We start from the raw sequence: 26,252 nt of genomic DNA, 5'->3' as shown, positions 1-26,252 counted from the left end.
AATAGAGAGCCTGCCTCCTAAGCCCAGCACTTCATTCCAATCCAAATATATCACTGTCGATTTACAGCCGGAATCACGGGAGGAATTTGAGCAGCTTGTTGGATTGTTTAGTTAGAATATATGGAAAAGTTGAAGTTATACATTCCAACACATCACTGTAAATGATGTACTATGGAAAATTCTAAGCAAGCATTTTAGAATATTCTGGAAAGTATATTTAGAGTGCAGAAACAACACAAAGAGTGGAAGTCTCAGGGCATTCTCTTTGAGTCTCATGCAACCTATCCTGGGCCTCCATGTTTGCAATGAACGAGGTGTCAGTTCCCTTAATCTTGTAGAAGACATGTTATATTTTTTAAATGGCTGTATTCCAAGACCTTACCAAAAAAATCTATTAATGTTTAACATCCTGATAACCAGGGAAAAAATAAATAACCTCTCCAAAATTTATGGGTTTTGCTTTCCCCCTAGATGTTTTACAAATCTCTGGATATTTCCTCCTGAGGAACATGGAAAAAGTTGGTAAATAAAAGAGTTTTCAATATTTTTCCTACAGACCAGACTTAATAATTAATATGAAGCTATTACTTTCCATAGAGAACAGGGACTATACTTAGTTTTTAAACTCTTTCCCTTCACAACTGTTTAGGGCTCCTTGCTGCACAAGATTTTAATTAGGAAGAACATAAGAGTTTTTTAAACAAACAATCCTGGTTGGTTTAAGGCTATCATCTCTGTGCAATGGTGTGGAGTGTGTGTGTGGAGTGTGTGCGTGTGTGTGTGTGTGTGTGTGTGTGTGTGTGTGTGTGTGTGTGTGTGTGTGTTACTGAGACTCCAACCCAGGGTTGGTGAGTGTTAGGCAAATGCTCTACTGCTGAGCCACATCCGCAAACACTGAAATTACTGGTACTATTCCTTCTCATGTTCACTAACTTAAAATAATTATATAATCACTCTAATTTCAAAAGTTTGAAAGCTGGGCTTCGTGGCACGTGCCTATTTCTCAGGACTCCGAAGGCTGAGACACAAGTCCTGGGTCAGCCTAAGACACATACCAAGCCAAGCAAACAAGGAAGCTGAAAGCTTCTTTTTATGTCTCTGACTCAGGATCCATTTCCATTAGAAATCAAAGTCAAATGCTGCAAAGAAGCACCCTGGAAGGCTCAGTGGGGCTAGCATGCTGCCCAGTTCCCAGGGATGGTTTTCTTCTCCTGGTCTGCACAGTAGGTACCCTCCACTCATTTCCTTAGATTTGACCCAGTCACAGAGAATGAGTGGACTCAGATGCATTCAAAAGCTCTCCATTGCATCTGCTTCTCCTTTATGTGCGGTTGTACCCAAACCTGTTGAATCTCCGGGGATGGGGGTCAGCAGTTTTTTTCTTTTTTTTTTTTTAAGGATTACACATTATCTATTTTACATTCGTTTTATTCTCCTCCCATACATTGCATCCTTACCTCAGTTTCCCCTCCCCCATCCTTCCCAGTCATCACCACCACCAACTCCCACATGCATACTTCCCTTTTCTCCCAGATCAACTCCTCTTCTGGTTCCCTTCAAAACACAGAAAAGAGAGCAGGCCTCCCAAGGATATCCACCAAACATGTCCTAACAAGATACAGTTAGAATGGACACAAACCCTCATATTATGGCTATACATGGCAACCCCAGAGGAGAAAGAGTCCCAAGTACAGGAAGGAGGGTCATGGACACCCATTCCTATTGCTGGGAGTCCCACAAGAACACCAAGCTGCACAACCATGAGGTATATGCAGAGGACCCAGCTTAGACCCATACAGGGTCTGTGTTTGTTGCTTCAGTTTCTGAGTCCTCACGAGCCCTGCTTAGTTGATTCTGTGGCCCGTGTCTTCAAGGTGTCCTGCCTGGACCCTCTAGCCATTGCAATCTTTTCTCCCCCCCTTCTGAGGGGTTCCCCTGGCTCTGCCTAATGTTTGACTGTGGGTCTCTGTATGTGCTCTAATTGTTTGCTGGATGTTGCCCCTCTGATGGCAATTGGGCTAGGCACTGATCTATGAATATAACAATATCATTAAGAATCCTTGGGGTATTTTTTTTTTCTGTTTCTTTTTTTTTTTTTGTTTGTTTTTTTTGGGGGGGGTGTGGTGGAGTGGGGGTGTGAGGGGTGGGATTACCAGTCATGTTTGGTTCTATCCTGGATCTCTAGGCTAGCCAGCTTCTGTCTCCTGGCCATCCAGGCAGCTTCAGCCGTGGGCTCAAGGTGTGAGCCTCAAGTTGGACCCATCATGGATGGGTTAGCCATTCTCGTAAGTTCTGTGACACCATTTCCCCAGCACTTCTTGCAGGCAGGACAGATCTATGTCAAAGGAGTTTTGGCTGGGTCGGTGTCCCAGTCCCACAGCCTTGCCTGGTTATAAAAGATGACCAGTTCTTGGGTTCTGTTTCTTACCTTACTAGGAGATTTCGCTAGGTCACTCTCCTAGATTCCAGAGAATTTCCAGTACACTGGGTTTCTACATGACTCTCAAATGTCCGCCAAATCCTTTAGTCTCTCTCAGTACTCTTTCCATCCATCTCTCCCTACACCACCCAGCCTGATACCTTCTGTTCCCATCCCCACATGGACCCAGTCAGCAGGCAAAATCTATTACCCCTTCCCAGGGAAATCCATGTGTGCCTCCGACTCTGGGTCTATAGATTGCAGCATGGCTGTCCTTTACTTAACAGCTAATGTCCACTTAGAAGTGAGTACATACCATGTTTGTCTTTCTGGGTCTGGGTTACATCACTCAGGATGATCTTTTCTAGTTCCATCCACTTGTCTTCAAATTTCATGATGCCATTGTTTTTAACAACTGAGTAATACTCCATTGTGTAAATCTACCACATTTTCTTTATCTATTCTTCAGTTGAGGGACATTTAGGTGGTTTATGGTTTCTGACTATTATGAATAAAGCTTCAGTGAACATGGCTGAGCAAGTGCCCTTGTGGTAGGATGGAGCATTCTTTGGGTATATCATCAGCAATTTCTAACTAATCTTGTATCTCAAATGAAATAGGATTTTCAAATTTTATAGTAGTTGTAGAATCTGGTGTCATGTAAAATATCCAGTGTCTTTATAGGGCTGTTTTTTTCTCCTAATTTCTAGGACAAATTAGTATAATTTATTAATTTTGTTCCTCTATTCTAGTGATATTTATTAACAACTTGCATGTACACAACATTTATGCATATAAAATATGTGCTTAATATTGATTAGACTCTATTTGATAAAACCTGTGATATATATATATATATATATATATATATATATATATATGTACTTATATGTATATATGAAATCTATATAACATAACAAGCAAGATTTAATTGTTCTTTGTAGTATAGTATGTTGATACAAATATTGTAATTATTTCCAAATTTGTGTTTAAAATGCATAAACATATCAAATACACATATACAGAGAGAGGGAGAGAGAATGAGAGAGAGAGAGCTCATAAAAGAAAAGATTAGTTAGTATGTTGATACATTTGCCCAAATCTACATTTTAAATTTCCATTTAGACATGACAAATGGAACACATTTTTAGCACCAGTGCCACTGAAGCCAAGTTAACTGGGCTTTGTAAAATATAACTACATACAAACAATGACTCAATGGGGAGAAGAGATTTCAAACTTGAGGAAGACATGGAATTTGAAGAAGTTGCTGGAAGTTTAGACTACTGAATGCCAATGTCAGCAGAGACTGTGGACAATCTCAGACAGTTTCCTTAGTTGGGGATGTATTTTTTTTTTGACCACAGAGGGACTAGAATAGGCCCTGAGTGTCACTTTTAGTAAACAGGTATGAGGAGTCATTGGGTGCTGAGTCCTGTCCTATATGCTGGAGCACCTGGTAGCTTCCAATGCTGACCCAGAAAAAGACTCTCCAGACTCAACAGCACCAGAAATAGGATGGAGAGAAAAACAGCTGCCAGGAAGATAAAGAGAAAACTTCAAGTCTATATTCAATGTACTGAGGCCACATTTCTCTCAACCTTTCTGAGTCTCATCATTTCTACCAGCCCAGGTATGTGTCTCCAGGAGGAGACTTGGAGGAGGAGACTATTTTCTAGAAGATCATCCAGAAAAATCACATGTAGGGAGTGACTTCAGAAGAAAAGGAGAGTTTGACAGCTAAGTGACCAGGTCCTCAAAAGAGCCATCCAGGACAGCATACACACACACTGAGATTCCATCAGTGCCATGACATTCTTAGATTAAAAGTGTCAAAATTCAAGGAAAGCATTCAGTCTTCGAAAAGGTAGAGACCCAAGCAAACAAATGACTCAACTTTCAACTCCTGGGAAATTCAAATAAAAAGGAACTCAGAGCAAGCAATGTCTAAAAAAGCCAAATGAAAGAAAAGTTAAAACAATTACCCTTGGAGATTTAAAAGAAGGTATAGCAAATTAAATTATTATAGGATACAATAAAAGGAATATTCAGAGAAACAAAAGATGACTAAAATTAAAATGTCAATGTAAAGAGATAGAGGAAGGACACTGCCAGAAAGCATAATAAAGAGATAAATATGGAACTTAGAAGACACAAAAATATTTAAGGTAATCAATCAGTTCAACAGACAAAATATACAGGAAATCAGAGTTCAAGAGGGAAAATATAAAGGAGGCTGGTGGCTATGATTCTAGCACCTAGGAAGCTCTTTACACAGTAACTGGGGAAAGGCCTGTTTCAGTGCAGATCCTTATGAAATTTCAGAGGATTGGAGGCAGGCAGATGCAATCAAAACCTTAAAAGGGAATTAGATTGTGAATGAAAGAATTTAAAACACAAATATCACTAGACAATTCTACAACAAAATTTGAAGCTGAGAAATAAAGAAATGATGTCTTTAAATTCCCTAAGGAAATGTGCATTCAAACGAATTCTGCTCTCAACTAAACTATGCAACAATTGCTGTTGAACAATAATCAAGTATGGTAGTATATGAAGATATTTTCAAGCATGCAAACCCTAAAAAATATGATCACCCATGTATATTATCTCAGGATATTACTGAACCATGAGGATGTGTCCTAAACCAGAAGAAGACACTGAGTCTTCAAAAGAGTAACCCAGAATCAAGGAAGGAAGTCCCAGAGTAGCCATGTAATAGCAATGAAGAAAACTAGTCTGTAGAGCCGATGAGGAATAGAGGGCTCCAGAAGCATGACTCCAAGGGACCCTGGGAATGGAGAAACAGTCATTGGCCAAGTCCTGTACATGTTAACTCAAAGAGAAGTTCCTTGTCTTTATTAAAGTATGTGCCACAATTATCATAGGATGTCAGCCTGGAAAGAAAAATTTAGGAATTACAATTATTGTAGTCAAAATGAAATATTTTGCAAGATAGAAATTGTAATATATTGCTTTATATATAACAACATAAATACTAATTATCAACTGAGCAAACTATTATAAAACATAATTTTGAGAGAATAGGAAATAGGTGGTAACAAGGCAAAAATGCTAATCCTCATTTCATAAGGAAGAAATGTAAAGCAACTAAAATAAATAGGCAATTTAAGAAATAGCAAGATAGAATATGAGAAGATAAACTCCCAAAGAATTAATCAGAAGAGAAAAAGGGAATAGCGTATTCAGAAAGCTGGATTTTTCAATATCTGCTCTGTAAGATATTCTTTGCTGTTTATACAATGTACATACACTATCTAGATTACCTTGGGCCTGGGCCATGGCTCAGTCAGTAAAATGCTTGCCTGCAAGAACAAGAAGAAGTTTTATCCCCAAAAACCATTTTATAAAGCTAGACATGGTGGCATACATCTAGTTTCCCAATGTTAGGTGGGCAGAGACAGGAGGATGCCTGGGGCAGTCAGTCTGTGAGCCTGAAACCAATGCAAGACTGCATCAAAAAACAGGTGGGCCATGCTATGGAGGAGGAAAGTCGTCCTTTAGCCTCCATAGGCATATTTACACATGCATAGCATGCACACATACACAAACACATATGCACAAAACAAATAATAGTACTTCGAATGTACTAGAAATGAATTCAGTTCAGAGGAAAACCAAAGAAGGTAGACAGAGGGATGAAGGGAGGAACTTCCTCCATGTATCATACTCTACCTTGCAGTCATTGGATGTATACCATATGTGCTTTTTACAATTTGGTGCAAAGAATCTAATTCTATTATTTTATTCTCATTGATTATAAGTGAGGTAAAGAAAAGAAAACCAACACAAAAAGAAAAGATAATTTCTTTAAAAAAGAAAAAAAAAGCTTCCAGAAGTCTATAATAACCATCATAGTATTAAGATGACACTCAAGATGTGAATTACAATTTTTGTCACAGAGGCTGTGGCAGCGAGCGTACATAAGACCAGCAGAGTTTCAAGACAAGGTCCCAGCCATACTGAGAAGGAGAAGTGGACACAAAGTCCCACCTGTAACTGATACCTGCTGGCAAAGAGAAAATCAATTTTCTACAATGGAGTGTCTCTGGGTAGGCAGGCCCCATGCCCAGAAGTAGTTGGTCAGCACACACACACACACACACACACACACACACACACACACACAACCTTCTATTTTTCTGCGGGTGTTGTTTCCTTTTAACAATGTTTTTCTCTTATAGTTTTTTATGTGTTTTGATTTTCATTTTGCTATGGTTGTTTGTTTATTTGTTATGGTTTTTTGAAAGAAAGAGAGAGAAGGAGGAAGGGAGAGAGGGAGAGAGAAAGAACATGACGTTGCAAAGATAGAAAAGTGGGAAGGATCTGGGAGGAGATAGGGAAAGTAGAAAATATGATCAAAATATATTTTATGAGAATAAATGTTTAAATAAAAAGGTTTTTTTTTTTTCAAACATCACTGGCACATGCCACCTAATGAAAGTGATATGTTTTGGAAATTCAAGAAAGGAATTATTAGGTGATTTTACCATTGTGCTAAAACGAATATGTTTATAAAGTCACTATGTGAGCTAATCTTACTAGACACTGTTATATATGTAGGTATTGTTAAGTGAAATGCTCTACAGAACTTAACAGTATTGGGGTGAACAGTGTACCATAGGAAAATAGGAAAAATGATATTAAGTGTATGTGTGAATATATTAGGGTTTCTAGATGAAGTATAAGATACTCAGTTAAATTTAAACAGATAAACAACAAATAAATTTTTATTACAAATAAGTCACATGTAATCTTTAGGTATTATTATACTACTTATTTATTTATCTAAAATAATTGTACTTTTATTTATTTATTTATTTTCTATCTAAATCTGGCAACCCTAGTATGTGTGTACATTTGTAAGACAGTCAAATAAAATTATAGAAAGCATATACTTCTACAACTTGGTGGTAGGGGGGCAATGAATACAGATACAATGCAGGCTGAGGCACCAAAAGGTCCCCTTTTCCTTCCTAACTTTGTTGGTTACCTATTCAACTTCAGTGTAAAGATTTGCAAAAGTCAGACTAAAACTGGGCATTCGTGTTCACTCCTGTAATCCCAACATTCATGATATGAAGGCAGAAAGTAACCCTCTGATGCAAGGTGACTTTAAGGCCAGCCTTGTATATATTTGACCTTGACTTAAAAAAAAAAAAAAAAAAAAAAAACAAGGTAAGATCAAAATAAGCTTAAAAAAGAAAAAAACCATGTCAATTACTACATCCTAACAAAGCAAGTGGGTCACTGGGTTCTATGCCTGGAATAATGAATTAATTATAGACCATGAAGAATAAGGAACCAAAACAGAGACATTGAAGCTATAGATGCTTCCTACTTTAGAAAATGTTGGGGGCTTAGAGATAGTTCAGTGGTTGAGAGTACTGGCTGATCTTCCAGAAGACCTGGGTTCAATTCCCAGCATTCACATGGCAGCTCACAACTGTCTATAACTCCAACTCTGGGAGATCTGACATCTTCACACAGACATACATTCAGGCAAAACATCCATGCACAGAATTTAAAAAAAATAAAGAAAAGAAAGAACAACCTTAGGAAATTAAGGTCTTATGTTGAGTTGAGGATAGCAATCTAGCCAGACTTTATGGTGTTGGAGAAGACATAGATGAGGGACTTAGCATGGCATCACACTTTTAACTTTGAAAGTGGGCTGATAAGACTCCATAACAAAGCTAACCAGGACATTTGTGGGCCATTCACTAAAAACAGATGTTAAAATCTGGCAGGTTTTAGAGCCCTGGAGCAGGGTTTGCTGGTAAAGAAGGAGGTAGAAAGGAACATCGTATTATATAGTTGAGGACCTCTAACTAGCTCCCTCATTAACCACCATTACTATGGGAAAACATGTCAGTTACTGACTCAGAAGGATTTGGGACCACACAGAGAATTCCTGGAGAATACAACCTCCTTTGGCTTGACTGAACTTAAGCCAACCACCACTGAGGTACATCTGCTATTACTTCAGGACCTAGATTCATTGGTTTGGGGAGTGTTTGATTCTTTTTCCCCTATCCTCACTTTGTTCTGTTTTAGAATAGTGTCACAGTCCTCAAGTGATGATAAAAAAGAATCAGTTTAATACAAGTTCTTAGCTATCATTTTCTGTGCAATACTACCCAGTTCAGGGAATCTTTTAAAGATATTAATCAATTTTGCATATTTGATCAAAGTATGAAAAAAACTGTGCGTCAACTTTATAGCCTGATTCTTAGCCTGCTTCTTTTAACTTTCTTATGCCTGTTTTTCTGTATTATTGTTTCAAACCTTTATAAATATAGTCAAGTATATACAATAACACAACTATCCTGATAACTTTTGGTTAACTTGATATAAGCTAGAGTCACTTGAGAAGACAGAACCTAAGTTGAGAAAATACCCCAACTAGATTGGCCCATGGGTAAGTCTATGGGGCTTTTCTGGATGAATAATTAATATGAGAGGGCCCAGCCTGCTAGGGGTGATGCTACCTCTGGGTAGGTGGTCCTGGATGGTATAGACAGTAAACTGAGAATGCCATGAGGAAGAAGCCAGTAAGCAGCACTCCTCTGTGGTCTCTGTACAGATTCTGCCTCCAGTTTTCTGCTTTGAGTTCCCACCCTGGATTCCCTCAGTGATGGCCTTGTAAGTTGTAAGACTAAATGAGCCCTTTCCTCCTCAAGTTGCTGTTTGTCATAGGGTTTCTCACAGTCATTGAAACCCCAGCTAAGACAATCATGAGTGACTGCTGAGAGCTAATAGTAGACATTTGAAACAGAAGAAGCTAAGCTACCCAAAATTCCATCTAGTGTCTATGCTTAAAATTTACCATTGTACAACTAAAGAAAATTCTGGTCTTTTAGGTGATGTGAGTTGCCCAGCTCAAACAATTAGTAAACTGTGGACCCAGGGTTTCCAAACGAGGCCTAAAATTTTAAAATGTCATTTACCCCCAAAAGTGCATATAAGATTAAAGTTTACTCCAGGACCTTTCTTCCTTATGCAAAAATATTGAACATTAGTGTATTGTCCACATAGAGGACATTCTGGACAAGAATTGACTAAAGAATTGGCCCAGTGCTTGGAAACTTCAGTACACATGGATATTTTATAGTTGAGTGTTTTATATTCAAATTCAATATTTATGTATTGAGTACTTTATAATTGAAATGACAATTGGGGGGTAAATTTTGTCCTTATTCTTGAGAAAACACATACACAATGAAATACAGTCACATTCATCTCCACCCCCAACTCTCTCTCTATTGCTTCTTGTTTTATGCTACACCAATTTGCTGCTGTGATTGGTAGTAAGGCAAAATTGGAAACCTGAAGTTGTTAGGTGGCTGTTGTAATAATCATGGTGAGACATAACATTGTTAAGCTCATTAAGTGAAACGACAACTTTTTAATTGAAAAGGTAAAGAGGATTGGGCATTTGGCCCCCAGTGTTAACCTAGGAAATTCGTGTGTCATAGGAAGGAAATTAAGTGGCTTTTACTATAGTTTACAGATGGGAGTTGGCACAGGGAAGAGCAGATTCTGCCTGGCATCTGTTGAATACCAATGGGCTTTGTGTCATTATTCCTGAAAGAGTTTTAATATGTTTGCCTAAGTGATAAGATTGTAAGTTCCTTAGGTGTTGAGATTATTTTATAAATAGTTCTTTATTGCCACAAAACCTGTACACTGCACAGTCACTCAAGATTGTGTTTAGCAGAATTGAGAGATAATCTTTTTTCTGCACTCAGCAGTCATTCATGGAATCTTCAAAATATTTCTCCTCTCTCACAACACTCAGGCCACTGAAAAGATACAGTGTATTTACTACTACTTTCATCCCCAGGACAGAAATAGAGCTTTGCTGTCCCTTTCTCCAAGTATTTCAGATAGTTTCACATTTTCGTTTATTTATTCTTTTGAAATCATGGATCTCACACCCAGACCTTGAATATGAAATGCAACAACACTGTGCTACTGAGCATACATTTTGTTTCTGCTTGGTTTGGTTTTGTGTTGGTTTTGAGACAGGATCTTGCTATGTAGCCTGGGTAACTCTGAACTTATAGAATAGCACAGGCTGAGTTCAAACTCATGACTCTGCTGCTTCCACCTACTGAGTGCTGGGATTGCAAGTGTGTACCAGAATGTACAGTTTTGTAGGCTTTTTAATACTATCTGTCTCCTGGATTCTAACAGAAATCCACATTAGGTTGAAACGTGTTGTTTAAACATTCAAGAGAAATTCTAATCACATACTATAATATAAAAGTAGAGGCAGGAAATACTATCTCCTGGGCTAAGGAGACAATCTGCCTTTCAACACAGTAACACAATTTCTTTAGTACTGCACTATCACTCTGAAACACTAACATTAGCAAAATTCTCAAACAAAGATACAAGGATGCTTTTTAAGCCATATGCTTTCAATTTTGTGGTACTGTGTTTTTCTTTCTTTAATTACATATAATTAGTAATAGATTGGCCACCAAAAGTTCAAATCTCCAAGACATCAAATTGCAACATTCTGAATTGCCTATGGTCAAGGTCATGTTGGAAGGCTTGAGGGTCAGTTCTCTCTCAGGATTTCAAAAGTAGAGTTTAGACAGGTTCCATAGAGAAGAGATAATCTCTTCAATGTGTTTGATTCTAATAAATGAACTTTGAACATTCACATTATTGATGTAGAAATATTATTTCAATGTTCTACACCTTTTGAACCAAAAAGCTATGATCTCGAATTTGTCAACATTCATGATACCAAAAATAAAATTAACTTCTATGAACTTAAAGTTATAACTACCTTCTTCTTTTTCTTCCTTCTTTGTTCTATGAATTCTTTATCTTAAATATTTGGAATACAACAACGAAACATATATATAGTTGGTGGCTCACACCGATAACCACAGCACACAGGAGGCTAAGACAGAAGGATAACAGTTTCAAAGCCAGCCTAGACTCTATAAGAAGACTGTTTGAAAAGAAAAGTTCAATTCCCGGAGTTTTAACTCAATGCTAACCTAGAATGCACAAAGCCTTAGATTCAGTACTCCATGACACACACCACACACACACACACACACACACACACACACACACACACACACACACACTTTAATTTAATGATGAATCAAAGGGTGCTTAGAATTCACTTTTATATCAGAAGAATGTTTACATTTTGCCTCTTCAGGGGGGCAAGAGAATAGCGTCATAAGATTTGTGTTTTCTGTTCATCACCATCATTTCAGGTGGTAAATGGTTTGTGCTGATTTAAGAGACAACGGTTAGACAAAGAAGGAACAGTCAAATCAGCATATGCCCTAGTGATTTGAAAAATGAATGGGCTGTCACTTGATTTGAGGATGGATGGACTCCTCCTTCTGCCACATATGTGACCTTCAATTTCTGTCCTGAGGAATGAGGACTATTATGTTTTCCTGTCTCATATGCCATGCTGTGCATGACTTAGATAAGGCAAGTGAAGCAGAACAAAAGTGCTAATTAGTATATTACTGGAGAGAAGGCAGATGCCAAACGTTTAGAAACTTGCAGACTGGCTTGTAACTCATAACTGTTCTGGGTTTTGTGCTAATGCTCAGGATTAGATGAATTGTCAGTGTGCTGGGTGCCGTTTTGTTTTGTCGTCCATAATCCCATGCGTGGTGAGCAAGCTGCCTGCAAGAGAAGCACAGTGTGGGTCTCACTGCCAATTCTCACTGTAGCCTCATTCACTCTCATGCTAGAGTCAACACTTCTCATTTTGCTTGGTGGGAAATTAGCAATGCGGCTCATATCTCCTGGATCAGTGAATGAAGAGAAGGGATAATTTGTACAGATTACCCAATTCCTGTGAGTGAATGAGAACACAAAGAAAGGAGGAGAAGGAAAACACTGGAGTAGCCAGAGACAAATGGCTCACTCACAAGCCATTGTCTGGAACGTAGGGAATGAGAGCCTGAGGTAGTTGTTTGAAACTGAAGGAGTCCATTGTTTAATGATGTTGAAACACATTTAAGAAGTTCATAGTCTCTATATCAAGTCAATGTTTCAGTAAGGAAAATAACCAGAGTTGCATACACCCCTTTAAAGACATTTAAGATGTAATCGTTGTAGTTGGTGTCACAAAGAGTATTCTATGAACCAACTATTGTAAAAAAAATTTTTAATTCACCCTAAAATAAGAAGGGGTATGTAATAAATAAGTAATCACATTTGTTTGGTTGGTTTTTTGCTTGAAAATGACATCCCTAGGCTGAATTCATGTTGAGTACAATAGTAAAAATTATAGTCCACATTAATGAAAATGTATTGTAATGAGAGACAGGAAGCAGGGCCTAGACGGATCTCTTGGTGAAATGTTTGTTAGAGAAGCATGACAACCTGAGTTAGATCCCCAGAGGCCTCTGAAAATGCTAGTCATGAGGGTGCAGAGATGGCTCCGAAGGGCACTTTTGCTCTTCCTGGGGACCTGACTCTAGTTCACAGCTCCCAATACAATGTCTTACAACTGTGACCCAAGCTTCAAAGGATCCAACACCCTCTGCTGGTCTCTGAGGGCCCCAGAACGTGGGTGCACACACACAAATAAAGATAAAATGTGTCTTTATATTTAAAAAAAAAATGCCAGATGTGGCAGCACATGCCTGTAATTCCAGTACTGGAAGGTGGTCACAAATGGATCCCCAAGGCTTGTTAGTCTAACAATCCAGTTTAGCTAGTGAGCTCCAGGCAATGACAGAACCGGTCTCTGGTTGTTCTCTGGCTAATGCACATGTGCACACATAAGTGCCCCTGCTTACATATGCAAATACAGTACATACATGCATGTAAAAAGTAGAATGCAAAGAGCAAAAGAGAAGGAATTTGGTTCAGCTGAATTATCCGTAATTGTATCTTGATATCAGATATTACCAATGAGACAGCAAGAAACTGAGTTTACCTCATTTGCAAGCTATTAATAGCCAGCAACAGTTTTCCTTCCTGATTAGAATCATAAGTTCCCTACAATCTGGAGAAGAGTTTTCTCTTTAGAATCTACCCTAAACTTCACTGCAGCCTTAAAATTCAGCAGAGGCTTTCCTCAGCCTCCCTACCCAGAAAAGATCTCCAGTGCCCATAGGTGTTTGTATCATATGACTCCAGGTTTTTTTTTTTTTTGTCTTGTGTTTTGTTTTTGTTTTTTTTTTTAATAAATAATGCAGAAAGATCCCAGTCATTTACTGTGTCCATACGGCATAGAATGTCATGTAAAGAACTTCCCTATTCAGCTTTATGTGCTCACCAAGTCTCATATGTTCATATGTTCATAACATCACTGTAATATATACCTTTTTCTCTTTATACATTTGAGTAACTGAAAAGGTGACACATTTCAGTGCTCATGTGCCTGGCTGCATATCTTATGACTCTCATTCACTCTGTCTGCTTCTTCAGACAGTCCAGGGAAAGAGTAAAGACAGCTGTGACATTGGGATAACTGACTCTTTCTCATGTTCCAGGTTTAGTCATAAGGAACTCCATCAGAGCACATGTTTGCTACAGCAAAGATTGGCTAGATAGTCTCACTACAATGCACTGTTGGTATAAGTCATCAAAGTATAGTTAGAGAAGTATTGGTGAATTTACTGTTAGTCTGTGTCTTTAGGGAATTTGCCATCTAACTAATGAAGGTGACCACTAGATCAAAGGAACACTTGAGACACTCAGAGATTAAAGATATAAATAAGGATATATATTGTTTTAGTTGCTTCTTAGTTGCTCCAATAAGATACCATGACCAAGGCAACTTGCAGAAGAAAGAATTTATTGGGAGTTTACAGCTTCAGAGGGTGACTGCATGACCATGATGGTAGGAAACATGACAGCAAGCAGGCAGGCATGGTCCTAAAGCAATAGCTGAGAGCTTAAATCTTAACACACAAGTCCAAGGCAGAAAGAGAGCCAGCTGAAAATGGTGTGGGCTGAAATCTCAAAGCCTACCTCTAGTGACACACCTTCTCCAACATGTCCACTCCTCCTGGTCCTTCCCAAACAGTTCTACCAACTGGAGAACAAGCATTCAAATATATGAGACTGAGGGAGGATATTCTCATTCAAATCAACACACACACCCACACTCACACACACACACACACACACACACACACACACACACACATATTCTCTCTCTCTCTCTCTCTCTCTCTCTCTCTCTCTCTCTCTCTCTCTTTCTCTGGCATGCACGCAAAACAATGTCAAGATTGAGGGAAGTTCTCTTCCCAAATACAATACTGAAAAGTAAATGGAAAGATAACTCTTTATGAACCCACACATGCATAATGATTTGCTTTTGACCAGCTCTTGGTTTTGCAGAAAACTCTTTATACAAGGGACTGGAGACATCTTGTAGCTTCTAGTAAACTAGAGACCAGTTGCTAGCAAGAAGCCGCACCACCCTAAGTAGTCTGTCTCCAAACTCCCCAGCACACAACAACCCTGTACAGTCTTCTACCCAAGCTCAGCTCCTGAGTCCTCCCCAGAAACCTGGGTCTCTGACTCATCCAAGAACCAGACTCACACACAACATAGGCTCCCCAGCATGTTTTGATGTCTGGTGGTGCCTTGAAATGAGAATTCTTCTCAACCAGTACAGTAAATTTAAATTTAAAAGTCTAGAGGATTATAGTGGGAAAGATTTTGTACTTATCAAACTTCAGGGGAAATGCATATGAGGGAAATGAAAAGAATCCTTACAGGTATGTCTTTTTTTTTTTTTTTTGCATTTATCAAGAAAATGATTTTGACCTAGGAATTGCAAATACTTCAATAGTTTTCCTGTGCCAAGTGCTCTGCAACCAACCCATCAGCTTTTGCATGGATGCTAAGCAGCACCCCTTCTTTATAGATAAAGTTGAACTTGCCCAAAGTAATGAAACTAGGATTTGAAGCCTGACTTTTGTCATTTCTGAGACCATTCTACAGCAGTGATGCTGAAGGTATCAGGGAAAGGGGAGAGCCCCTGCAAGATCTGCCTTCACATCCTCTGATGGTTCCGTCCTCTTCTTGAGTTTCCCCCTTAAGCTTTGAAGAAAAGATGGTATCCGTGCAACACATCTAATTATCCAAACATCGCTTCTCCTGAGGCTCTTGAGGCACAATTCAGAACAGTCTTTGAGGACCACATATTTGTAAAGCTCATTTACATATTGGCAGCTTGTCTCTTACATTGGTCCCTGGGAAAGCCTGGGTACTAGGTAGTTCGCTTCCTGCCTCTGTAACCTGAGCAGTGGGTCTACTCCTTGTCTGATTTTTTTTTTCTGCTGGAATTCACTTCATTTTAAACTTTCTTGGCCAAGAACAGTTATCAGACATGTATCAGGCATGAAGTAAAATCATAACATTACCTGTATTCGAACTTTGCATATTTCAGTGGCAGTGCAATCCACTGGCCTTACTTTCAATTGTCTCATGCTGATGCAGAGATTGATTTACCTCCCATCAATAATCACACTGGTCTTATTAACAATATTACAGAGGCACCAGCGCTTGATTTTCGCTATTGTTACTAGTCATCTATAAATATGAGAGGAAATATCCAACTTCAACTCACTGCCATCTGCTTGTAGTAGATCTTATTCCAAGGAAGTGAGCCAGCATTCCTGCGCAGTAGATTGAGATGGGCAGTCTAGATGTCTGCTGCTAGATTGCTACTTTTAGCTCTGCACTTATGTTAATATTTACAAAGAGATATTATCCCTTAGATGCCCCACAGTATTCAAACTAAATATGCTTAGGGGGAAAAGATACAAAATGAGCCACCACTTCTTTGACATTTATATCTTTTAGTAGGGTCCTGCCTAAACCAGTCATCTATTCCAGAAATCTAGGAATGTATGAATCCTCCACAATATTGTATTCTGTTATTTTTACTGCCTAAATAACTTTCCTTCAAACTCCCAGGCCATTGTACATGGCAGACAAACATTCTACCACTGAGCCTTTATCTCCAGCCTTCAAATTCCTTTCTCCCATCTCTTCCAATTTCTTTTGCTGACAAGCCCTTTGTTGACAATCCATTATTCCATTTTCCACCACTAAATGAGTTAGAGCAAGTGCAGGCTTCAGAAGTCTAGCTTATGATTGATGGAGCATCTTAGCAGGGCCTTCTGTACCTTAGATAGAGAGACGAGGTTGAGGAGAGTGACCTAGACTTAAAATGTGAAGAGCAGAGAAGGCTTATTGGGCAGAACCAAGAATTTTGGATGAGAATAATAGTGAGAGAATTGGGCATTTACGGGTGTTCAAGCACAGGCAAGCTAATGTGAGCAAATATGGTCCACAAATACATAGTACTGGGGGTGCTTTTTAATGGTATTTTTATATGCTGCAACCAGAAAGTTGTGGCTAGCAAAAATATGGAGGTTGAGGGTAGCCCTAAAGGCCCAGTTCCTTAAACAGAATATGAATTTATCAGATTATAGAAAATTAAGTAATTCCTTCCAGGATGGCATAGGGAACATCAGTGTGCAAAATGGGTAAAGCTGATACTATTCTGCTAGTACAGAGCTTTAATGATTTTACTTTGGAGCAAGTCTAAGGAAATAAGAAATGTATGCCTCTGTGATGCTTAATTCAACTGTCCGCTTGATAAGATCTAGAGTTACTCTAGAGATGGAGAGACGGTCCTCTGGGCAAAGCTGTAGGGTATTGTCTTGTTTAGGGTAATTGAAGTGGGAAGACCCATTCATTCTGAGGGGCACTGGGATGGGACTCTGGACTGTATATCCAGGGGCAAAGCTGAGCAGAAATCATCTCCCTCTGCTTCCTGCCTGTTGATGGGACGTGAGCAGCTGCTTCAAGCCCCTGTTGCAGTGTCTCTTCAGCCACAATGGGAGTTGTTTATGTGTGCTAGTGATTAGCTTCAAGTCACCAATAATGCATCCATGTCACGTGAAGGGAAGAAATGAAAGCACTTCCCCTTAGAGTCATTCAATCAAGAGTGAGTTCCCATTTGAACTCTTTGCACATCACTACTTTACTCTCCCTGTGTCTTCCATCCTCTGTCTCCTGTATGAGCCTGAATATGTGCCTGCCTAAAGGCTATTTTGTGAATCTGTTTGTCCCTATGTCTTTGAGTGTCTGTCTGTGCATGAACTGTGTGAAAGTATATTTGTGCTGTATATATAGTGTCTGTATATGCCTAACAAAGTCCTCGCTCTATCTTTATTGAAGAACATAGAAAGCATCACATAGGGGAAGGGATACAATACTTTACAAAACTTTGACAGTTTGACAAAGGATTAAGTCACTGGTTTCATCTGATCCTAACTGACCGAGACAACAAACATCACTGTTTATCAACCAATATCCATAAGTGGTGGCTTTTAACGTTCGTGGTAGATTTGGGGAAGTTGGTTTCTAATTCTGTGTTTGCTGCTTTCAACAAATGATACAAAGGCATTGTCTCTGTTAGGGACATGGAAAATACATAATTTAAGATTACAGTTATGTATTAGTTTTGATTGTAAAAGTTGATTACATGGGAAACCCAAAGAAAATAAGCTTGATTGTTACATTGTTCTCTTAAAGGAAGGTTGAACAAACAGTTTGAATACACAGCAGGCTAAACAGTTTTAAGTCTTAGTGACCTCAAGGTGTATTATTAACTCTAACTATGAGGTCTAGCAAAAGTTCCAGTCTCTTACACTGAGGTATTTTCAGAATCACCACAAGGATGGACTACATCATGGAACTGGGAGCCAAAATACACCCTTTCTCCCGAAAATTGCTTCTGTCTCAGTATCTTATCATAGCAGCAATACAAAGTAACTCAGGGAGCCCCTAACACATGTGTGTACACACAGTCACACACACACACAGTTACACACACACACAGAGTCACACACACAGAGTCACACACACACAATCACACTCACACAGTCACACACACACACACACACACATACACACACTCATAGACCTGTTTGAAAGGAAAGGCTTGACATTATTAAGGGGTTATATTTGCATAATAGAAACACAAGAGACTTTTACAATCTTTCATATTACTTGAATTCCCCCTCTTCTGCTTCTCTCCTCTGTCACTTCCGCTACCTCTTCATTCTCATTTTCATACTCTCCCTCTTTTCTTTTTTCCAATAATATACATGTACCAATTTGGGGAGTAAAAGAAAAAATAAAAAGGCAAGAAAAAGAGGAAAAAGGGAGAAAAGGAAGAGGGAGAGGAGGAAGGGAAGAAGGGAGGAGAGAGGCAATAAGAAGGATAAGAAGTGAGAGCCAGTGAAATTCACAAACACCAGCTCTGGCCGTCTGCCTCCACTATGATTAGACAGGCTGCAGTGGAGAAGCACATGCTCTGGTCCCAGGTAGCCTGGCCGAAAGCAGATAAGGAAACACAGGGCCACCATATGACTTGGCTTCAGGAAGCCCTTTCTGTTTGTAACCAGTATTCTGAGACCACTTAAAATCAGATCCAAAACTAATAGTTCCCACTGCTGAATTGCAACGTCAAGCTGAATCGTCTGGCTTGCCAAGTTTCTACGGTTAAAATTAACGCTGTGTTTGGCAAAGGCTGTCACACGAGCAATTGGAGCCATGTGAGAGGAGCCAGAGGAACCTGGCTTTCTCCACTCCTGGGTCCTTCTGAATTACATCTCTGCATTCATCTGCCTCCCCCACAAATGAAATGAGGTACAGACCAGTCACAAGAATTCAAACGCACCATTACATCCAGGCAAGTGCAAAATGAGAGCATGGGTTTTGAAAAGGAATATGTCAAGAAGAAATTAGAGGCGTTGTCTCCCGCGTGTGCAGAAGGCATCACAGGGATATGCAGACACGAATTTTCCGTTTGCTTAACCAACGAGTTGATTTGAGAAACTCACAGGAGATTTATTCCAAGCTGGGGATGAGAAAGGAAAGGGGGTGGAGGAGAAGTACCAGGGTTATCTAGAAAGGCACATTCTGAATCCTGACACTTTACAACCCAAACCTGCGAGCCAAATTAGACATGCTGGTAGCACATCTGCAAATGAAATGTGAACTCGTCTTAGGCCTGAGGAAGACTGAGGCCCTAAGTAGACAACCCTTCCCAAATAATAGGTTGGGACATGGAATCTGTATATAGAACTCCTTGGTCAACTTTCTCCAAAGGGTTTTCTATTGGGAACATTGGTTGTGTGGGTCCAAACTTTGTTTTTTGGGGGGTGGGGTTTCAAGACAGGGTGTCTCTCTGTAGCTTTGCACCTCTCCTGGAACTCACTTTGTAGCCCAGGCTAGCCTCAAAGTCACAGAGATCCACCTGGCTCTGCCTCCCTAGTGCTGGGATTAAAGGCATGCGCCACCAGCGCCCTGCTGGGCCCACAGATTAATGTGATTCAGTTATGACTCAGTCATCACTACTGAAGCATCAGATAACCAATGGCCAGTGTGAAAAAGGATTGACAGATAAAGCAGAAGACAAGGTGTTGGAGTTCTTGTATCTCCTAGTATCCTACCCAGCTCTTCTGACTGGATCCTTGCTCGGGCTGATAAACTATCTCATAATCATTAAAACTAACTTAAAGTCTTAGGTTGAGATTTGAACACAGTGAAAGGGACCATCTATCCAAAAACCAGTGGGTCATGTAAGTCTATCCCTTCTACATGACACAGGAGCATGTTAGTCACTATGACATTTCTGCTAAGAGCAAATGAAGCCCAAAATGCATGTGCCATTCCTTTGAGCTCCTGAAGTGGAATAAGACCGCAGAAGAGCCAGTCTAGGAGAAACCAACTCAGTGAGAACAATAATGAGAAGTGAAACATCATCCGAGGTGTGAAACAACAGAGCAAGAGCAGAGCTGATTCACAAAACGAGAGAGAAAAACCTTTTCCATAGGGAGAGTAGGACCACGTCTCCGATAGGGAATGTATGTTGCATATATCAGATTAACCAATTTTGATTATTCCAGTGTCCAATTTGCATGACTTATCATCCCTTTTTTTTTTCCCTAAAGAGACTTTAGTGAATCTGATCTGGGCACAGATGATCCCAAACTATCAGCCCATACTCCCAGCATTTTGCAAGTATGCCCTACATTCTTTTATCTAGTATCTCCCTGCCCTTCCTTCTACCAAACTAATATAAAACTTTTATAACATTATATCTAAACCAGAAACCAGTCCAACTATTTGTCCTTTAATCTTTCATATGGCACTTAATAAGTGAGACATTTCCTAAGGAGCTAGGAACATATTTGTTCTTCCCAGATAGAGAATGAGTGACAGACCAGAGAAAGGGTTTAGTGAGCTGCTGAGGGTAATAACAAGGTTTTTTACAGGAACATGAAATGACTCAGAGGTACCACCAAAAAGCACTCCTGTCTATCCACTTGCTCAGGACTTTGTCATCAATTGACTCATCTGTTAGGCTGTGGTAGCTACACTCTGGTGGAGAGAGCCCCTGTGGCTCCTTTCACAAGCAAATTCTGCTTGAGTACCCCTTTAAGAAACATCACATTCTAAGAGTTCCCTTCAATCCTTCAGCAAGCCTTAACTACAAGCATTCTATATGCCAGGCATGATTTTCATTGTCACAATTTATTGAGACTGTGGCAGGGTCAACATTGTATGCCCTGCCTGGCAGTAGGAAAAGAAAATGTAGTTTCTTCAGATTGTACCTTTAATCTAATTTTGCTCTCAAGCTCCCACACTCCTGAGTAATGGTTGACAACATAACTAGTGAATGGCTTATGCAGTCTCTTTGGTTCTGGAGTAAATCCAGCCTTTTCCATTTTTCTTCGCCGTTATTCCCATGTTGGTTCTTAGATCTATGGAAGACTTCCATGAATACGAGTTGCAGAGAAAGAGGCATCTCAGGGTCACACCCAGGCCTCAGGAACAGCCTGCTGCTGGCTCTCACTGACCTCTAGTATAATGTCAGGCTGGCAGTCACCAGATAGCTTATTGGTCTGCACTGCTGAAGTCTGGATCTAGCAATTTTATGAGCGTTTGTACTGGTTCCACCACACCTTAGTTGTCCTTAGAGCTACAGACCTCAGTGTCAGCCAAGTCCTTTCAGCCAGTAAGTCTTTCCTCTAGCGCTAGCTAGGTTGTCCAAACACAACAAGCGTCATTCTGTCTTGGGCACACTACTGGTTCATGGGTGCTCCATCCTAAGACTTTCCATGTTTCCTGCATGTCAAACATACATTGACTATAAGTCCTTCTGTAGTGAATGAGCCAGGGGTTTGTGTACAAAGATAGCGACTGGGAAACAGGAAGACAGTCCGTCAGTCTTGAATGAAAAAGGGGAAATAAAAGGAGGAGGACATGACACTCCTGAAGCATGGAGAAGATTTTTATTGTTGACAGAAGGGAGAGAGCAGGCAGAGGGAAGGGTACAGGCTGAACATGGCGGGCAGACTAAACTGGTCCATGAGAGGAGAGAAGAGTAGGGAGAAGAAGAGAAGAGTCACCAGACTAAGAAAAGGCTGAGTTAGAGGAGGATCAGGCTGGGGGAAGGGAAGTGGAGACCCAGCCCCTGCAAAAGAAGGGTTTTGGTTCAGGCACAGCCAGAGGAGTGCTGGAAAGATCTGCCAGAAGTGAAACCTCAGGTACTGAGAGATGCTGGGAGAGCTGGCCAGCCTCCACTTTTATATGTTAAAGACACCCCAGTTAGCCATTTGTCCCAGGTTTCTGGGATCTAACAAGTCTGGCCCCACACCAGGCCATTTGAAATATATTCTCTAGAACTTCGTTCCTCAAGGAGTTTATGTAGAGTTTTCTCTCCTACAAATCCATTGCACCAATATTTTTATAAAACGCAGTAAAAGTCAATTACTAGAAAAACCAAAATGGTACACAGTACAAACCCCACTTCTTCTTCTGCTTTGGTGCCTGTCCTGGATCTCACTCTGTAGACTAGGCTGGCCTCGAAATCACAGAGATCTGCCTAGCTCTGCCTCCAGAGTGCTGGGATTAAAGGTGTGTGCCACAGCCGCCGCCGCCACCACCACCACTACCCAGCCAAACCCCACTTTCTAAAAACATACTCATTCAGAGTATCAATCTTGCCTACCAAGCTGCTCTGAAAGTGTCTAGATGCTTCTTCTCCATTTCAGAACTTCTCTCGGTGTGGATGAAATGATCTTGAAATAGGATGGCGAGACGGTGCCAGGCTGTACCTGTGAATAGTGCAAACCTAGAATGTGCCCTGTTGGACTGAACACTTCCATCAGACAATGCCCAGAGCAGGAGAGAGCAAGGGTTACTGCTGGAGAAGTCTGCACTTCCCTCTTTTTCTCAGTCTTTGACTGCCACACCTTGTTGCCATACCCCAGAGCGCCTTGAGGTAAAACCAGGACACAAGCACACACACACACACACACACACACACACACACACACACACACACACACACCTTTAACTGGCTTGGTCTCTCTCAGTCTCTGCCTCCTCACAATTTAAAGACCAATTTCTGGTCTGTGCTTTTGGTATTTGGATAGGAAGTCTCTCTCTCTCTCTCTCTCTCTCTCTCTCTCTCTCTCTCTCTCTCTTCCTTCCCTTCTTTCATCCTCCCCTTACAAACATTTTACAAAACTCACTCTGGAAAAAGCTCAGTTCCTGCTAGGAACATTTTTTCTAAGTTGGCTTTGGACGTCCGGGCTGATCAATGAGCTCTTTGTTTCTCGGTGTCCGCCCTCCTCCCAGAGGGAGGGCTGCCATGGATAGAAGGGGTGGAGAGCCTAGGAGGCCCAAAGCATTCACAGGATATGAAAATATTTCATAAAACGCCTATTACACTAAAATCTTGGCAATAAAAGTAGAATAATTAGGAGGGATTTTTATGACTGCATCAGTATTACATACTTGCTTGATAATTGCATAAAATGATAATTTGGGTGGAAACCTTTACATATTCCTTTACTGTATACCTATGTCAGCATGAGACAGGAAGAGTGTCCTTGTTATGTTCTTTATGGGGAGAGTTGAAAAATAATATCAGCACTGTAAAATAAAGAGTTAAAATTGCAAGAATCCCCTCCCCCATCCTCTATCTTCCTCCCACCCCTAGATGTAAGCAGAAACATCTAGAGGGGGGAATTAGCTTTTAAGTGAATGATCTTTATTTTACCCCTGGCATTTTAACATCAGTACCAATTAACTTTTACTATGTTTTCTCAAAAACTGAGTTGCCAGGAGAAAATCCTCAATATTTTTATATATCAAAAAAACTGCAAATTCTAAATAATGCCTAAAAAAATTACATTATGCAATTGAAAATAGCATGCCTAGAGCTACAAACTCTAGATAGCTTTTGTGTATTCTCCTTTTGTTTACTATAACCATATCATTAGTTTTGTCATTATCTCCATTTCAATTGCTATCATATATCTGCAAGTTGCTCTAAAATCCAGAAATCCTACTTAAACCTTACCTCTTAAAGCTTAAAGATAGACACAAGTCATATTCATCTTATATTTTGAAAGTTTGGCTAGGAGGGAAGGATGTTGAAAATGCAAAATAAATGGTCCTCTAACTTAGTTAATTATTGAGAGTGAGACCTCAACTTTCTCAAGCTTCTGTTGTGCATATTGTCCCTCCAAGTATATGCATTTTAAAATTAAACTGAATTACTTTTAAGCGTATTCAAGGCATATAATCTTTAATGCTAAGCAGATATACAGTAACCTATAATATCATTTAAAAATCCACTCCTAGGATGTTACTCCAAGTTCACATAGAACAGTGGCACACTCATACTCCAGAGCTTGGGGGAATTTAATGAGTGGGTTACTGTGGGCATGTAAAAACCTTGCAGAAGATGGTGCCGCACCACAGAGCAAAACTGTTTACACCTAAGACTCAAAGGGCCGCTGAGACAATATCACAAGGTGAATAAAACTTGGAATGAGGAAACCATGCTTTAAAAGAAACACATTTCGGTTACAAATCAAGGAAGCATTTTAGATGACACCAAGTACAGAATTCTTTCCCCAGGCTTACTGCTGTGTCCCTTCTCACAGCACCTGTGACTTTTGTTCAAGGGATGCTGCCAACCTGAACTCCACTAGCCTGCACGGAAAGGGCCTGGGGAATAAACAGCCTGCCTTCACTCTGTTTCCTCTTCCTGATTTCCAGCTGGTGTTTGCTGTTGGCAGATTCCACCTCCAGTCAGTGGCTAAAGAAGCCTACTTAGATGTAGGTCAGAGTCCTAGTTTCCAGAGGAAGATGGGGATGTCAGAGAGAAGCTAGAAGTGCAAGACCTCTAATGTGGTCAACACGTCTTCTTATACTGTGTGCTCTGAGAGGACTCATGGTTGCCTATGTGCTCTTTGAAATAGATATTCCCTTCAGAAGCATAATAAAGTTAATGCATATATATTAAGAGTAAAATAACTTGCAATACTTTTTAAATAATATTTATGGTAACAATAGTTGTGCTAATTATTTTTCTGTCAATTTGTCACAAACTAAACTCATTTGAGAAGAGGGACTCCCAGTTGAAAAGATGTTTCCTTGAAATTGGCCTGTATCAGGCAACTGAGAAAAGCTGAGAGAAGAGGTAGTCTTCCCAGAGGAAGAGCACACAAATTGGCTCTCCAGTGCCAAGTTATCAGCCCTGAAAACATACATACAAGTAATTTTATACAGACTACATAGGTTATATTTAGAATATGCATATAATAACAATGAGTAAAAGAAAAAGGTCGTGAATCTGAAGGAGAGTTGGAAGAGATATATGGGAAGGTTTAGAGAAAGGAAAGAGAAGGGAGAAATGTTGGAACTAAATTACAATCTCAAAACTTTTCCAAAGACTGTCCTATAAGCTAGTCTGTCTGGCATTTCCTCAACTAATGATTGATGTGGGAAAGCCCAGGGCATTGTGGATGGTGCCAACCTTGGGCAGGTAATCATGAGTTCTGTAAAATAGCTGAGCAAGTCTTGGAGAGCAAGCCAGCAAACAATGTTCCTCCATGGTTTTGTTTCACTTTCTGACTTCAAGTTCCTGCCTTGAGTTCCTGATCCCCCTCCAAGTATGACCTGCTGTGGAGTATTACTTTAACTATGTAAAAGTGTGTTACATTTGTTTATGCTGTATTTGTTTAACTACGTAAAGATGTGTTACCTTTGTTTGTGCTTCATTTGCTTAACTAGATGATGATGTGTTGCTCTTTCACCTTGTCTGCCTAAGGCACCTGATTAGTCTAATAAAAAGCTGAACAGCCAATAGCTAGGCAGAGGAGGGACAGGTGGGGTTGGCAGGCAGAGAAAATAGGAAGAAAGAGAGGGAGACACCCTGGGCCAGCCATCCAGACAGCTACCAGCCTGCCAAACAGGAAAGAAGGACATATAGAATAGAAGAAAAGTAAAAAGCCCCGAGATAAAGAGAAATAGGTTTAAATGTGTGATAAGAGCTAGTGGGATAAGCTAAGGCCAAGAATTCATAACTAATATTGTCTCTCTATCATGATTTGGGGGCTGGCAGTCCAAGAAGGAATGCTACAGTGACCTGAGAGTGCTTGCAAGCTGAAATAAACCCTTTTCTCCCCAAGTTGCTTTTGATCATGGTGTTTTATCAGAGCAATAGAAACCTAATTAATACAGAAATAAACTCTCTTTTTTGGCAGTTCCATTATGTATTAGTACAGCTAGACAACATTAGTTGTTTTATATGGACATCACATTTGAGGCTGTCCTCTTTCAGTTTATGAAATTTTCTTCTGATTCTTGATTCCTAAAATAGAAAACAAGATTGAGATTAGCAAGCTCAGGCATGTCACCTTGAGTAAACCAGTGAAACTCACCAAATAAAAGTGTATTTGGAAGAAGA

Source organism: Onychomys torridus, chromosome 9 (genome assembly GCF_903995425.1).
Source record: "Onychomys torridus chromosome 9, mOncTor1.1, whole genome shotgun sequence".
Lineage (NCBI taxonomy): Eukaryota > Metazoa > Chordata > Mammalia > Rodentia > Cricetidae > Onychomys > Onychomys torridus.
Note: the sequence above shows the minus strand (reverse complement) of the source record.